Consider the following 14,495-nt stretch of genomic DNA (forward strand, 5'->3'; position numbering starts at 1 on the left):
CGGGACGGGAGGGACGGACGAGGGAGGGATCTGTCGCCGCCGCCCCTCTCGCTGAGCTATTTCGAGGGCTGCGGGGTGACGCGTCCCTCGGGGGCAGCGCCCTGCCCGACCCGCCCGCTCGGGGAGGGCGGGGGTGGCCCCTGGGGAGCGCCGGGCCGGGCCGGGGCGGTGACTCCGGCGCTGGCGGCTTGTCGCCGCCGGGAGCGGCGGGTGAGTCACGGGGGTGGGAAGGAAGGAAAGAGGGAGGGAAGAGGGCGGGCGCTATTCCCCGCCCCGTGTCCGGGCGCCGCCGCTCTCCTTGTAGCTGCGGTTCCCCCACTTGCCCCCACAGCGGGTTCTGTCCCCTGGCCGGGACGAGGGGAGTCCTTTAGGGGCTCTGGGTGACCTGTGCTGCAGCCAGATGCCAGCGCAGCCCCTCCGGCCCTGGAGGCGTCCGGGGAGTCCCGCCGGCCTCGGTGCTGAGGGAGCGGGGGGGGTGGGGGGTGGAATTCGCTCCTCGAGGGAGCTTCGGCTCCTGGCAGGCAGCACGGGGGTCGCCTGTCGTGTGCACTGGGTTTGGGATGCAGAAGACGGTCCGGTACCGTTTTGATGATGAATCCCAGAGACACCGTCTGGCCTTTCACTCGATCCCTAGGAAAAAAAAAAAAAATAAATTTAAGGCTAGCCTTAGCTGTGACCTTTTTCCTTCCATACGGGCAATGATTAACTACTAAGGTTTCTTTCATCCGTGCTAAGGCACTCCAAATTTAGTTCTTATAAATCTTGTAATTACGGAGTGTTGCTAACCACTTAATGATGAAGGTCTCTGTTCTCAGATTTTTGGCGATTTGTTAGGGTTTGGGTTTTTTTCCCCCAGCAACTGAGTCTGCTGTTTCTGCTCACAGCCTTGGAGCAGTAACTCCAGAGCCATTTCTTAGCATAATCTTTTCAGGAGAATGCTCTGCTTCCTATCTGACTGATTTTTTTTTTCCTTGATCCAGCTGATGTGCTTCCACAGCTACCGCTCTAGAAGGTTTAAAGCCACTGTGCTCCTTCCTTCTCCTAGTATAAAATTGGCAGTGTTTTGGCTTGATTCATCTTGGTCTTCCAGGCAAGATTTCTGTCTTGTTAAGCAAGAGCTTGATTAGCCTTTTTTATTTTTTTTACTTTTTTTTTTTAAGACTAATGGAAGATTAGCATTTCTAGGAAGAGAGGGATAGAATTGCATTTCCATTGCAAATTGGTATGCATTCTTATGCCTTCAAGCAGCTTATTTTGGCTTTCCTGTCAGTGCTGCACCTGTGACCTGTGCCATCCTTTCTTAGGCTTTGGGTTGAAATCAAGGACACTTCCTTTCAGCCCAGTTTACCATTCAAGGCCATTAAAGTATCTCCAATCTTAAGGATCCAGAGAACTGGGAAGGAATCTTTGGAGCTGGTGCAGACCAAAATACAGCAACTTTGAAAGTAACTTCTTTTTGCTATGATTATTTCTAACTGTGGATCGTGCTGGTGGTGGTGAGAGTGCCCAAGCTCATGTGCACCTGGTGACTCGAGCTGCTTTTATCTTCCCAGAAGTTCAGTATTAGAGCTCAAGCAGTGGTGCTGGGTCTCATGACCTGCAGCAAGGCTGTTCTGGTACAGGTTCTACTGTTTAATCTGAATCCCTCCTGTCAGAGGGAGAAAACCAGCAGGTACCACAGAGGCCACATTGCTGGGTTTCCCTGGAATCCAGCTGCATGCCAGTCCCTGTTACACAGTAAAACATTTGGACTGTCAGAGAGGCTTGGTTCACAGTAATTTTCTCTCCACAGTGGTATTTTGGGACACCTTCTGTCCCCTCAGGTCCCCAAGAAAGTTAAAGGTATCTTCTGCAGCATCTGAGGTCCGCAAGACTGACTGCTGGAAGAGTAATAAGTGTCTCCCTAAGGTAGTGGGATTCAAGTTCTAGGCTACGGTGCTGCTTTAGCAAATCATGCCTTGGGATTGGTAATTTCATTTGGGAGTAATGTCGACAGAGTGTATGGTGATGGCCTTTAACTGGCTTCCTTCTAAATTTCTGAGATAAGCACAGTGTTCAGACATGCCATATTCTATTTGTATGTTGCTGATATTTCATTGACCATCCCAATAAAGCCATCACTTTGATGTGTAAAACATGCATCTTCTCAGGGAACATCTGAAAACCAGGAAACTTTTGGAATGGTTCCTTCTCCAAAGTGCTGGAAAAGAGGCATTTTAGAGTCCTTGCCATACCAAGAAAATGTCATGGTTGAAGGCAGCCTGGGCCATGAAGACTTTGCATAAATCCTGAAAGGCCACTTGGAAATGTTATGTTTTGTTGCCAGTCAGTGAAGAGAGACCAGGGAAAAAGCCATGTTCATTCATGGTGGTAGAACCAGTTATAAACCAGCATGGATTCTGAATCAGCTTTGAATACTGCAAGCTGTAGGCATGCTGTAACTCTCTTGCCAATGCAAGAGGAAAGTGAGATCGAAGAAGCTGGCCCCACTCTACCCCTTGTGCCCTCAACCCTGATAATCGTCACTGAAGCAAGAATCCCACAGGCAAAACTTATACACAGTTCCAGTGGGATTTATATAGGGAAACTAATTTACTGTACTTTCCTTTATGCTTTTTGCTGTTATCTTTGAGGCCATTTGGAGCATCCAGTCCTTCCTGCCCCTATGCATCTTACATTAGATCCATATTAGATCCGCTATAGGGCAGAATCACGGCTGGGTGTGTGTTGTCTGTGGTAGGCATTGGTACTTTGCTGCTGGGAGCAGGCCAATTTGATTAATATTGAGAAAGATTCTCTCAAAGACAGGTAATCAACCTAAGCCCTAAGTGTGCATCAGCCTCTTGATGTGAGAGTCATAATGGCTGGTACTGCCATCAGAGCTGCATTTATAAATCTGTGTGGGAGATTGGCTGCAAAGGAACAAACCCCAGTGATATTAGTGCTTATGCTCGTTACTGGCAGAGCTGACACATCTGAGCAGGGAGACCGAGTGAGTCTGCCACTGAAAACAGATGCATCTTTCTTTTACTTTTTTTTTTTTTTAATATGGTGGGCAAAGTGACACCCCATGCACAGTCCAAATGAGCCAGTTCTACCTTTTCTCCTGAGTCAAGATGAATGATTAGAGCAAGCTTCTGGCTGGAGGAATACTCTGGCTGTCCTCATGATGCAAAAGATTCCACCTGCTTCTATACAGGTTTGTATTTATTGTACATCGATAAGAAAGCATGAATGTATATGTATGCCTAAGAATGTTTTCTCATCTTCAGAGAATGGGTGTTGTCCATTTGGGGACAAATAAGGTAGTATTGAAGGTGCAGATTTACTTTACATTTGAATGCTAAGTCAATAACCCAAAAATCGAGTATAAGTGTAAAAATATACTTAAAACCCCCATCATATGAAAAAAGCTGACAAGCATTTTTTTATCATTTGCTGTTACTGTGTTTTTCCTTAAATAGCTTCTTCTCCAAGTTGATGTTTTTGAGATTTTTTTCTATTATCACATAGTGTAGGCCTCATTTTGTCCTAAACTTCAGAATTGAATGGAAGATGCTGTGTTAATGACCTTCAATCAGGTCTGAGAACTATGATAGTATATTTTTTTTTCTTTTTTCAATTGTCTTTCTCCTCAATATGGAATTATGTTCACAAAGAAAATTTCTAGATTAGTCAGCTCAAGTCCTAATGATACAGGGAAATTTTTCTGAGCTTTCTTTAGAATACAGTTCTGTAGCCTTTTAGATTGTCATTATTAAATGCTTCCCCCCATATTTTACAGTTACTTTTTCCATTTCCTAATTTAATCCTACTGCATATCATTAAAACATATCTCTTAATATAACATTCTGAGTTTCAATTTATCTTTTAATACTTGTGTCCTCTTTTTTTAGTCTTCCTTTATCCATGTTCTGTGCATTCAACTCACTTGCTTTTTTGCTACAAATAAAATGTTACTGCTTACTTGTCTTGCATACATGGCAGCATATATTGTTGCGGGGATGGGGGTGTTTTGTCCTGTTGGGTTCCTTTACGAGTTTCAATGCAGCAGGGTTTGAGTCTAATTTTTTTTTTCCTTCCTCCTGAAATTCTTACCAAAGATAAACTGATTTAATCTCATAATTCAGGTAGCCTAGGTAAACAGAAAACTTATTTTTATGTATATTCTAGGACTTGAATGAGGATGCCTATTTTTTCAAGACTTGTAGAGGCAGCTGCCTTCCTTTGAAACTAGCACCTTTTAGAAGCCTGTACTTTGGGTTCCCTAGCACCAGAACACAGTGAAACTACATCTCCCTGCAGAACAATGACCTCTGAAAGAAGTGGCATTCTGGCTTCTCTTGGCCTGTCTTCAAAGACAGCCTCTTTTTCATTGTCCATCCATTGGGAAACCCAGAGGATAGCCTTTGAAGCTTCCTAGGGATTTTTTGTATTCCCCACCACCCCTCCAGTGATCCAAATCCCTTGCTGTTTCCTGGCTTGGGAGTTGGAACCACAGCGAAGAACAGTGTACCATCCCAGGGAAGAACAGTTAATGTGGAAATGCAAGGAAATGGATACAACAGGAGCTTCACAGAGCTTGTTTTCTAACTGTGCAGACTGAATGTAGGTACTGGGAAACTTAAGTCCATGAGTATTTGTGAAGTACTTAGCTACTTACAAATAAAATTATGATAGAAGTGTAAGACTGTTTTCAGAGAAAAAACCTGAACTCTTTGAGGTCATCTGGCTGTGACAGCAGAATTCAGTCAGTTAATGATGGAGAAGTTGCAAGACACCTGAATAGAAGATAAGGAGGGTTTTGGCATTAAAAACTGATTTTGATACATGCTTTTTCGTTAATATTACTGGTCATAGATTGAAAGGTCTTTAGACTATGCACTGTCTTCATATGTATGTAACAGTGTTTAACAGAGCAAGACCTCTCCTATTTGGTAACATGGAGGAATATTAAGTATGGAAAAATCTACTTCAACTTTTCAAAATTACAGTTGCAATAAGGTAGGACACATGAGAATTCAAATAGACTTACAGTTCTTTTTTATCCTTCTTGATCTGTTATATTGCTCCTTTCACTTAAATTAGGGTTCTGGTCAAGAACAAAACCCTGTCTCAGCCCTGGGCCTTTATTGTGTCTTGAGTATCTAAGCTGGTGCATCAAGATCCAAAGGGAACATAAAACACCCTCTAGCATAAACACCCTCTAACATACAATAAGGCCTGCCTTCCTTCCTTCCTTCCTTCCTTCCTTCCTTCCTTCCTTCCTTCCTTCCTTCCTTCCTTCCTTCCTTCCTTCCTTCCTTCCTTCCTTCCTTCCTTCCTTCCTTCCTTCCTTCCTTCCTTCCTTCCTTCCTTCCTTCCTTCCTTCCTTCCTTCCTTCCTTCCTTCCTTCCTTCCTTCCTTCCTTCCTTCCTCCCTTCCTCCCTTCCTCCCTTCCTCCCTTCCTCCCTTCCTCCCTTCCTCCCTCCCTCCCTCCCTCCCTCCCTCCCTCCCTCCCTCCCTCCCTCCCTCCCTCCCTCCCTCCCTCCCTCCCTCCCTCCCTCCCTCCCTCCCTCCCTCCCTCCCTCCTTCCCCCTCCGCTCCCCTCCCCTCTCATTTTCCATCCTTGAGATGCTGGTGGAAGCTGCCAGGTCATGAACACAGGAGGAGTCTTCTGCATTCAATAAACCAACAGGTTTGAGGAGACTTTTGCTTGTTATGCCAGGGCAAAAAAAAATCTTCTCTTGCTAGAATGGCCAGAGATAACAGGTCTATTGAAAACTTGAGAAAGATCATATGTAGCAATCTGCTCTGGTTTCAGGGGTTAATGCATCCTCCACACAAATACCTGTAAAAATGTTTCCATGCAGGCTTTCCTCAGGATGACAGGAACAGAACCATGATACTTTTCCTCCACAAGACCACTTTTAAATGATCTTTGGGGTGGTTGTTACAGCCCTCCCAGGGAAACCTTCCTGGGGCATTGATGCCTTGCCTGTACCCGCTAGAACTGAGCAATCAATCCCCTGTCACTGTTCCAGTGATTGCTTTTGTTCATTCTTCCAAGCATTCCTTCTTGCCTTCACTACCAAGTTTCATTAGCCCTGGAAATCATATCCTTCCTGAAGTGCTGGACCTTCCTGCACATTTCATAGCATAGCAACGTAACTCCATTACCATGGATCCCAGACACAAGCGTACAGAATTTATCTAACTAATCAAGCAGCTAAGGGACACCAATTTCAGCTACAATCAGCTTGGATTATAAAGCACTTACAGATAAAAGGTAGCCTACAAGCACTTTCCAGGGAGGCAAAGCAATGGGTTGAGGTTTTTTTTGTTTGTGGTTTGTTTAGTTTGGGTTTTTTTAATGGCAAATGTAATGTGTATAGTCTTGGTAAACAGACAGAATTATTCATTCATCCATAAACTGTTTCCCACTGAGGTATCACACCTGCATGTAGTATTCGAGAGCTGGGAGTTCTTCCTTTAAAATATTACCTCACTGTAGAGGTTTTTTGTCCAACTTTTACTCTGAATGTGATTATTATGCATTGCCATCTTTTGCCCAAAATCAAAATGCACTCTAAAATAAAGATGCACTCAGTTGCTCCCTGCAAAGCAGCTGGTGACTGATGTTGAATGGAATATGGACCAGTTGATCTTTTTCCACTTATCAGTTAATGAAGACTTAATCAAATCTCAACTAGTAGCTAATCGGAAATCTCTACAAAAGCCATCTATTAAGCACAGACATAGGTCTTCCAGAATACAATTAACCCAATTAAGCCTCTCATCCAGAGAGGAAATCTATCATCTGTATTTCATGCCTTTAAGGACCTATGTCAAGGTGTTTGGGACTGTTGCTGAGCATGTAATTCAAGAGATGCAAATAAAATTAAGTGAGAGGGTTTTTTCTTTTCTACTTTTATGTACCCATTGAAGCCCTGATTTAAGGCCTATTTGGCATAGAAAACTTTAGTGGGTGGCCACAGTGGGCAAATCTGTCCTGCACCAATTTGCAGAAAAATAGTGTCTTGTTTTATAAATATTTCAAATGAGAAGGAAGGACACTTAAAACACAGCTTTGAAAATTGCAAAAGGATAATTCTTACTGAGTTAGAGACTACAAAAGCATTTCTCATTAGGAAAATTTTAGAATTGACTTGAGAACAGCTTATAGCATAGCCTGAATTACAAGTGTAACCCTTTTTCATAACAACAGTCTTCAGCAAGCAGTGCTATTTTTGTCAGTGATGAGTTCTTTTGTCGTTGGAGATGGCTTTCAATTTCATGATGTTGCAATCGGAAAGCCTTGAATGTTTCAGGATCAGTTCTAATATTTTCCTGTTGGTAAGCCATTTTTAAGGCAACATACCATTTATGGTTATTTTCCAAACATGGGGCCAAAATAAAAAGTCCAAGAAAGCCCATCACATTATTCATTTTGACAGTAAGTATGCTTCTCCAGGTTTGGCAGAGTGTGTGTGTACACCAGTCGAGTGATAAGTGTAACATTTTCTCTGAGTTTCTCCTGGTCTTTTCCTCTTTTAAGGTATTTCTATTTTCTGTTAGTCTGTTTTCTTAGGAACTTGACACTGATACATGCATTTCTGTTTTTTGGTTTGTGTGACTTTTGAATAAAGCTAGCAGTGATTTATGTAACTGGGGTCTCGAAGAATGAAACTTAACAATGCAAAGGTGACAAAAAACAGGCTTTTAACTATTATATCCATTCCAATAGTGTTCAAGGTTTTCAGGTTGGTTTAATAAAATTTTATTTTCCTTGATCAATTTTTATTTTTCTTCATGTCTTCCATTTCAGGTCCTTTTTATTTCTCTTTCAGGAAAAGTTACAATATGTTCTTCTTGACATTTCTTCTTAGATATGGCTTATCTACTTAGATACAACTCTCCTCAGCTGCCAAGGGAAAAAAAGCCAAAACTACTAATTTCTCCTGACGAGTGTTTTCACTCTTTGTTTTTTCAATGACTGGTTGTGCTGTGTCCTGGACTTCGGCGGCAGCTAATAAATAACTCCTGATGCCAGAATAACTCCTGATTCCAAAGGTTGATGGATATCATTTGAGCTCTCATTTCAGAGGTAAATGACAACCCTTTAACCCAATTATAGTCCAGTGTGGCATAATTGGACTCATTTGTTATCCTTTACCAACTGGCTACTGCAGTTAATTTATGAAAAATGGGACAGTATTCCTTCTTCAAGGGGAATTAGAGTCTATTATACTTGATTTTATACATTGTTTAGAACACTCCAAACTGTTTCTACCTTAGCACAAATTTTTCCTTTTCTGCATCTGCCCATTGTTTCTCAATTACCTTTTATTATGCTGAAATCTATTTCTTTTTTGTTAATATGTTTTACAGTAGTTTTCACTGAGACATTTGGAGTTTTTACTTTTGCCACAGTGTCCCTCTTATTGATACAGCTAATTTTACTATAATGTCAACTACTTTGTGGGTATATAACTGTAATTGTGACTATCATCTAAATCTGTTCCTTATTGCACTGCTAGCAATGCAGCAGACCACTGCCACCAGCATCAAACTTTCCTGTAATTCTGACTCTGTAGTGAATTCCTTCCCAACTGGAAATAAGAAAGTCTTACACAGCTCTTTCTCTGCTTGAGTTCTCTGTTTTCTGGATTGTGAAATTATCCTTTGCATAATTCAAGAACCACTTCATGATCTATGTTTGGCAGAATTTGTTACCCAACAGATGTCTGGACAGTTAATGACCTCTGTAAGTACAGCCCTGTGATTTCTTGCTACTGATGGTCCAAGAATTTTAATCTATTCTGCTACAAGTCAGCTCCTGAGCAGCATGTCACCTCTTATTATAAAACAAAAGCATAAAATGTGTATATCTTTTCAGAATTGTTATGCCTAGTCAGAAGTGGTATTTTCCCCTCATTTTCTTCTGAGTCTTTGTTCATATATGTGTACATGCAATGCACAGATGCACATATTTTTCCTTTGCCAAAATCAAAGAACATGAATGAAAACCCCTGAAATTAATCAAAATATCATTTCAGAGAAAAAGTACTCCCATAAATGTTCCACATAAATACAAGTCAGAACTCCCACTGCACACCTTTAAGTTGGGGAAAGGGCAGATAAGTAAAAAGGTCTGTGGTAGCAAAGCCTTTTTCACTGTCATTTTACACATATGGCAGATGTAGTCTTACAAGAGGATTTGAAGGCACTAGAGTGATATGTTCACAGTATGAAATCATGCTGCAGCTGCACAACCATTCCTTCTTTCCTCTTCCCCATTCAGATCAGGTTCTAGCCTATCCCTGCATAGGAAAGTTGTCCTAGTTTCTCTTCTGGATTGCTTTTTTTTTTTTTCTGTTCAGTTATCGGCACTTGTGAGAGGAAAATTGTCAAGCAGGATTGTATCAAACAGGAGGTAAGAGAGTCCCTAACATCTGGCACTCATCTCCCAGAGGAGGGAGTCAAGGAATTGAATGTTGATTGATACAGGTCCAGTCAGACATCCCTGTGGAGATATTCTGCAATCCAGGTGCTGAAGTCCCTAGAACATAAATCTGCACAGTCAAGTGCTTGAGAGGATGGCTTGTACTTCAGTGTGTGCCACTGTGAAGGAGACAAATTAGGCTGCCTGCATACAAGTGCTTCTCTAGCAGTCGGGGTCCTGGCAGCTGCCTGGGACTCTCTCCACATGGCTCCTGAAGTGCCAGGAAGTTTGCTAGGTGCCTCACTGGTATCTGTTTCTGCAGTGAAAGGGTCGTTGTGGCCAAACTGTTGGATTGGAAGGTACCAAAACCCTGGAGAAAGTTTCAGCAGCTGGATCTATACTGGTAAGGTTTAGAAGCCAATGCTCTTGCATTCTATGCAGAGCTCTTGCAATTGATGTATAGGTGGATTACTTGGCAATTTTGGCATGAAACTCCTGGCAACCTCTCAGATGGTACGTGGATCTGGCTTGGAGGACAGCATGGAGCAGGAGTCATTTCCTCAAAAGCAATTTTACGTCATCACTTTCAGGTGAAGAAGAAAATGTAGTTCTTCAGTGCAAGCTGGGACACACAGTTTGGCCTCAGAACCCAAAGAACAATGTCTGGTCTGTTTTATGAGCTAGAGAGCTGGAGCAGGTACCTGAATTTCTTGCTGCAGATTTGGTCTTGGTCTCTCTAGCTTTGGCAAAAGGTTTCTTTTTCAGTTTGGTGAGGGACATTTTTGTTTGGGTTTTTTTTTGTTTGGTTGGCTGTTTTGTTGTGGGTTTGTTTTTTTTTGGCTGGGGGAGTTTGAGGATTTTTGTTTGTTTAAGTATGTGCCTACATGCCTATCTACTTTTGGTTTTCTTCAGATGGAGAAACCTGTTTCCAACACTCATTCAGTACAGTTTAAAGGGTCTTTACATGTTCTTAATTACTACCTCTCCCCTTCTCCTGTGTCTTTTCACTTGAACACTTTGGGAGACATGGCCAATTCTTATTGTTTCTTGTCATGGTTCACTGGCAAATAACTATTGCCCTAGTCCCCTCCAGTTACTGGTAACTGATCCAACACACCAGACAAGTTCTTTTGATTTCAAGAGCATTGCTTGGCCTCCTATGGAGTCTTTTGAGCACCTGTATCTTTTGATACTGATACCTGGTTTAGAGCATCTATGTGAAAATTGTCCCGTGATCATATTAAGCATACAATACAGAGCCTGTTCTGGGGCTAGTTAGCTTGGATTTTGGGGGCTAATGAAAACTACTAAGACTGTAAATTTTTTTCTCCTCTTTCCCAGCTGGACTGACTCGCAGGTTTTCTTTGTTTTCCCATTTGGAGTTTCCTAGTGCACTTTCAGTGGTACAAGCTGTACACTCATCAGTTCCTCAATCTTCACAGAAGTATTTCTACTATCTTGTCAGATGATATTTTTATACAAGGAGGTCACTGAGTTACAGATGAGGACATGCCTGAATAATTGGTTTTGCCCTCCAAATACATGTGGCCTCTTGTCTCTAGAGCATTTCCTATTTTACAGTAAAGAGTATTTCTCCCACTTTCATGAATTTCACATTTGGTGGATGTCCTATGGTGGGCCAGTGCTTTTACACCCACTCTTGTCCCAAAGGAAGTCTCCCAAAGACAGCTATACTTGACTCAGATATGGTTCTCTCATCAAAATCAAAGGGCACTCTGTAGATTGTGACGATAAACATATGGGCTTACTACAGTGCAAGATGTTCAAAGCAATCAGACATTCTGGCTGCAATTTATCTAGAATAAAAATTATCAGGAATGGCCAGGAGGTAATCTGAACCAAATGCTCCACAACACCATCCGTGATAATGTCCCATCTAAATGTGGCATTACTGGGATGTCTATATGCGCTCACAGGTTGAGGAACCTTTTGCCACAGTGATGGCCAGAAATGGTGATTTGCCTGCTGAAGAAAAGGTGGCACATAACATTGGCACAGAGTAAGACATGCAAAAGTTTGATTAGACAATCTGGGATTCTTTTTTAACTCCAAACAGCCCTGCAGCAGTGAGTCATAAATCCCTGTATACACTGAAACTTCTGCAATTTTGCTCTCAAGCTGCTTCTTGGGACTTCTTCGCAGAAATCATTTTCTACAGGAGGGATGAGTTCAGTTGCCCTGCTTTAGGAACCACAAGCTTTTAAAGCAATCTTTTGTCACAGGTCTGAGTTGACAAAACTGGCAGCTTAGCGGGAGTTCCACCTATTTTTTAAGGATTCAGATACTTTGTTTGTACAATATGGAGCTTTCCATGTAATTGCAGTAAGGGGTAAAAATGGCTTGACTGCAAGAAAACCGCCCAGCTCCAAAAATTTTCTGTTGAAAAGTATGTATTAAAATTATGCCAGAGCTTTGTTAGCAGTAGCATTGCTAAGACCTTTTGGCCATAAGTTGTATTAGACTTTTTGTATTTCTTAATTATGCCTTCATTTTTTCTTCAAAGGTACTTTCAGTATTAACAAGCAATAAACATTTTTATATTTTTAATATTACTTTATATTTTAATAGTAGTTTTCTTGTTCTTCTCTTTGTACACTCAGATTGTAGAATCACAGAATGGTTTGGGTTTGAAGGGACCTTAAAGATCACTGAGTTCCAGCCCCCCTGCCATGGGCAAGGACACCTTCCACTATACCAGATTGCTCAGAGCCCAGTCCAACCTGGCCTTGAACATTCCTTCCAAGGATGGAGTATTCCCAGTTTCTCTGAATATGTTAGTATCTTACTGCCTTCCCTACAAAAAGTTTCTTCTTATACCTACTTCTTATGGCTAATCTAAACCTACGTTCCTTCATTTTAAAACCTTGCCACCTGTCCTGCCACCACAAGCCTTGGTAAAAAGTCCCTCTGTCTTTCTTACAGGCTCCCTTTATATACTGAAAGACTGCAATAATGTTTCCCTGGCACCTTCTCTTCTCCAGGCTGAACAACCCCTGCTCTCTCCCTTTCCTCATAGGAGAGATGTTCAAGCCCTCTGACCATTTTCGTGGCTCTCTGGACCATCTTTAAGAGGTCCATGTCCTTCCTGTGCTGGGGACAGCAAACCTGGATGCAGCACTCTAGGTGGGGTCTCACAAGGGTACTCTACAAGAGTTCAGGGGAAGAATCACCTCCCTGGACCTGCTAGCCTCGCTGCTCTTGTTGCAAGCCAGGGAGTGACTGGTTTTCTGGGCTGTGAGTGCACACTGCTGGGTCATATCCAATTTTTCACTGACCAGTATTCCCAAGATCTTCTCTGCAGGGCTGCTCTCAGTCCATTCATCCCCTGGCTTGTATTGGTAATACACTGATCTGGGTGCAGGACCTTGCACTTGGTTTTGTTCCTTGATATTTCCTGGATATGTTCTTAACTGCACACTTTAGATGAAAGAAAAGGAAACACTTCAAAGTTTTCATATAGTTCATGCATTATGTAAGACAAATTTATTTACCTCTCATACAGGTTACATAGGTGATTTTAATGCATTTTCCAGATACAAAATTGTGTTTGCTGATGATACTTTATGATTCTTCAATATCACAGAGGGAAGATTCAGGGAAGAAAAAAAAAAGAAGTATTAAGTCCTGAGGCCTAGAAAAATATGAAAATAATGAGCTTAGAAGAATTAGTGGTCAGAAAGTTCTAGCAAAAAGACAGTGAATAAAATTACAGAGGTTTTTTACAGAAAGTTGGGAGCCCAAAATGTGAGTAATACTATAGCAGGATCAATGAGGACAAAGGAAACAGCAATAAGACTGCATACAATGCCAGAACTGCTTATGGAGCAAAATGCATGAGCCAGGAGTTCTCATTTGCAGCCCACACACTGACACAGCATCACTTTTTTTGTTCTCACATGTTCACAGTCAGTTACAAAGCCAACAGCACTTGCATGACAGCTAAAAATGAGTATATATTTTCTCGAGAGGGTGCTACACAGTGGTACTTCCATGTTTATTTTTTAATGCTAATCTTTCTCTCCATAACTTTGACCCACTGCAGATTCAAGCTCTGATTCTCATAGGCCCTCATTTTATCAATGGCCACATAAATTGAAACTAATAAAAGAAGAAAACTGTCACAATGAGCATGTAGGGCTTATTATTAGCAATGTGATAGGTGGTCCACTATTGTGTGACTGATAAATACCTGGAGCAAAATAAGGAGCAGCGATTAAATTTGAGGGTGCATTTTTGTAACAAGCTTCATATTTCTAAGCAGGATGGACAAGCAAATTTTCCACAGAACCTTTTGGTACTTCATGAAGTTTGCCTTCCTATATAAAGAGCTCATCTATATTTGTTTCCCACAGTCTTCCAAGAATGATGTAGCATCTGAAATTAAAAATACTTTTCAGAAACTATTTTATGAAGGCTGTCACTGATGACAAAATAGAGGAAGGAGAGAATTTTAAGCGTGCACTTTTGCAGTTGCATAGAAGTGCAGGTATAGAAGAAACTGTATATATTGTAAAGCTGGAAAACATCTAGTTTACAAACACGCAGAGAAGAAAAGCATGAGAGAGAGTAAAAAACTATTCAATGATTATTGAGAGGCAACTCTACTTTTTGCCAAGTGGTTTTTACCTTTTTTATGTGGTTATCTTTTGTGTATGTGAGTTCTTTAATTTTGCATGGGTGATTAAGGAAGAGGCCTCAGAAGCCAAAATCTGGCTTGCTGTCAACAGAGCAATTTTAAATTTAAGCACTGAATCAGTGATAGTGCAGTTTTGCTCCCACACTAGTTCCCATCTTGCAGAGTAAGAGCAACTGGAATCAGATTAATTGATGGCTCAAAAGGGCATGAATAATTTGGGCCTAAAAATTAATCACCATAAACTGGTTTTTCTTTATTAGAGGCCTCTTTTTGTGACTTTTACTATTACTGTTATTATTCTTGAGCACTTTGTAATTTTTTTTTTTTTTACAGCATCCACAAAAAGACCAATCTGTTTATTAAATTGTCCTATGCCTACTCAGTGGCCCCAGAGCTCGACAATTTTAGCTGAAA

The 14,495-nt window shown here is 41.5% G+C and overlaps 1 long non-coding RNA gene across 2 annotated transcripts; it reads left to right on the forward strand.

Moving 5' to 3' along the window:
• The first annotated feature begins 1,189 nt into the window (after window positions 1-1,189).
• Window positions 1,190-11,906, forward strand: LOC131580385 (uncharacterized). Of its 2 annotated transcripts, XR_009277856.1 has the most exons (5): window positions 1,190-3,199; window positions 8,009-8,086; window positions 8,520-8,746; window positions 9,363-9,415; window positions 9,490-11,906. It is a non-coding gene; the product is annotated as an uncharacterized LOC131580385 (long non-coding RNA). The 2 variants fall into 2 exon arrangements; XR_009277857.1 differs by lacking the exon at window positions 8,520-8,746 and having other exon boundaries at window positions 9,363-11,906.
• Window positions 11,907-14,495: the final 2,589 nt, after the last annotated feature.

This window comes from Poecile atricapillus, chromosome 1, assembly GCF_030490865.1.
Source record: "Poecile atricapillus isolate bPoeAtr1 chromosome 1, bPoeAtr1.hap1, whole genome shotgun sequence".
NCBI classification, from domain to species: Eukaryota; Metazoa; Chordata; class Aves; order Passeriformes; family Paridae; genus Poecile; species Poecile atricapillus.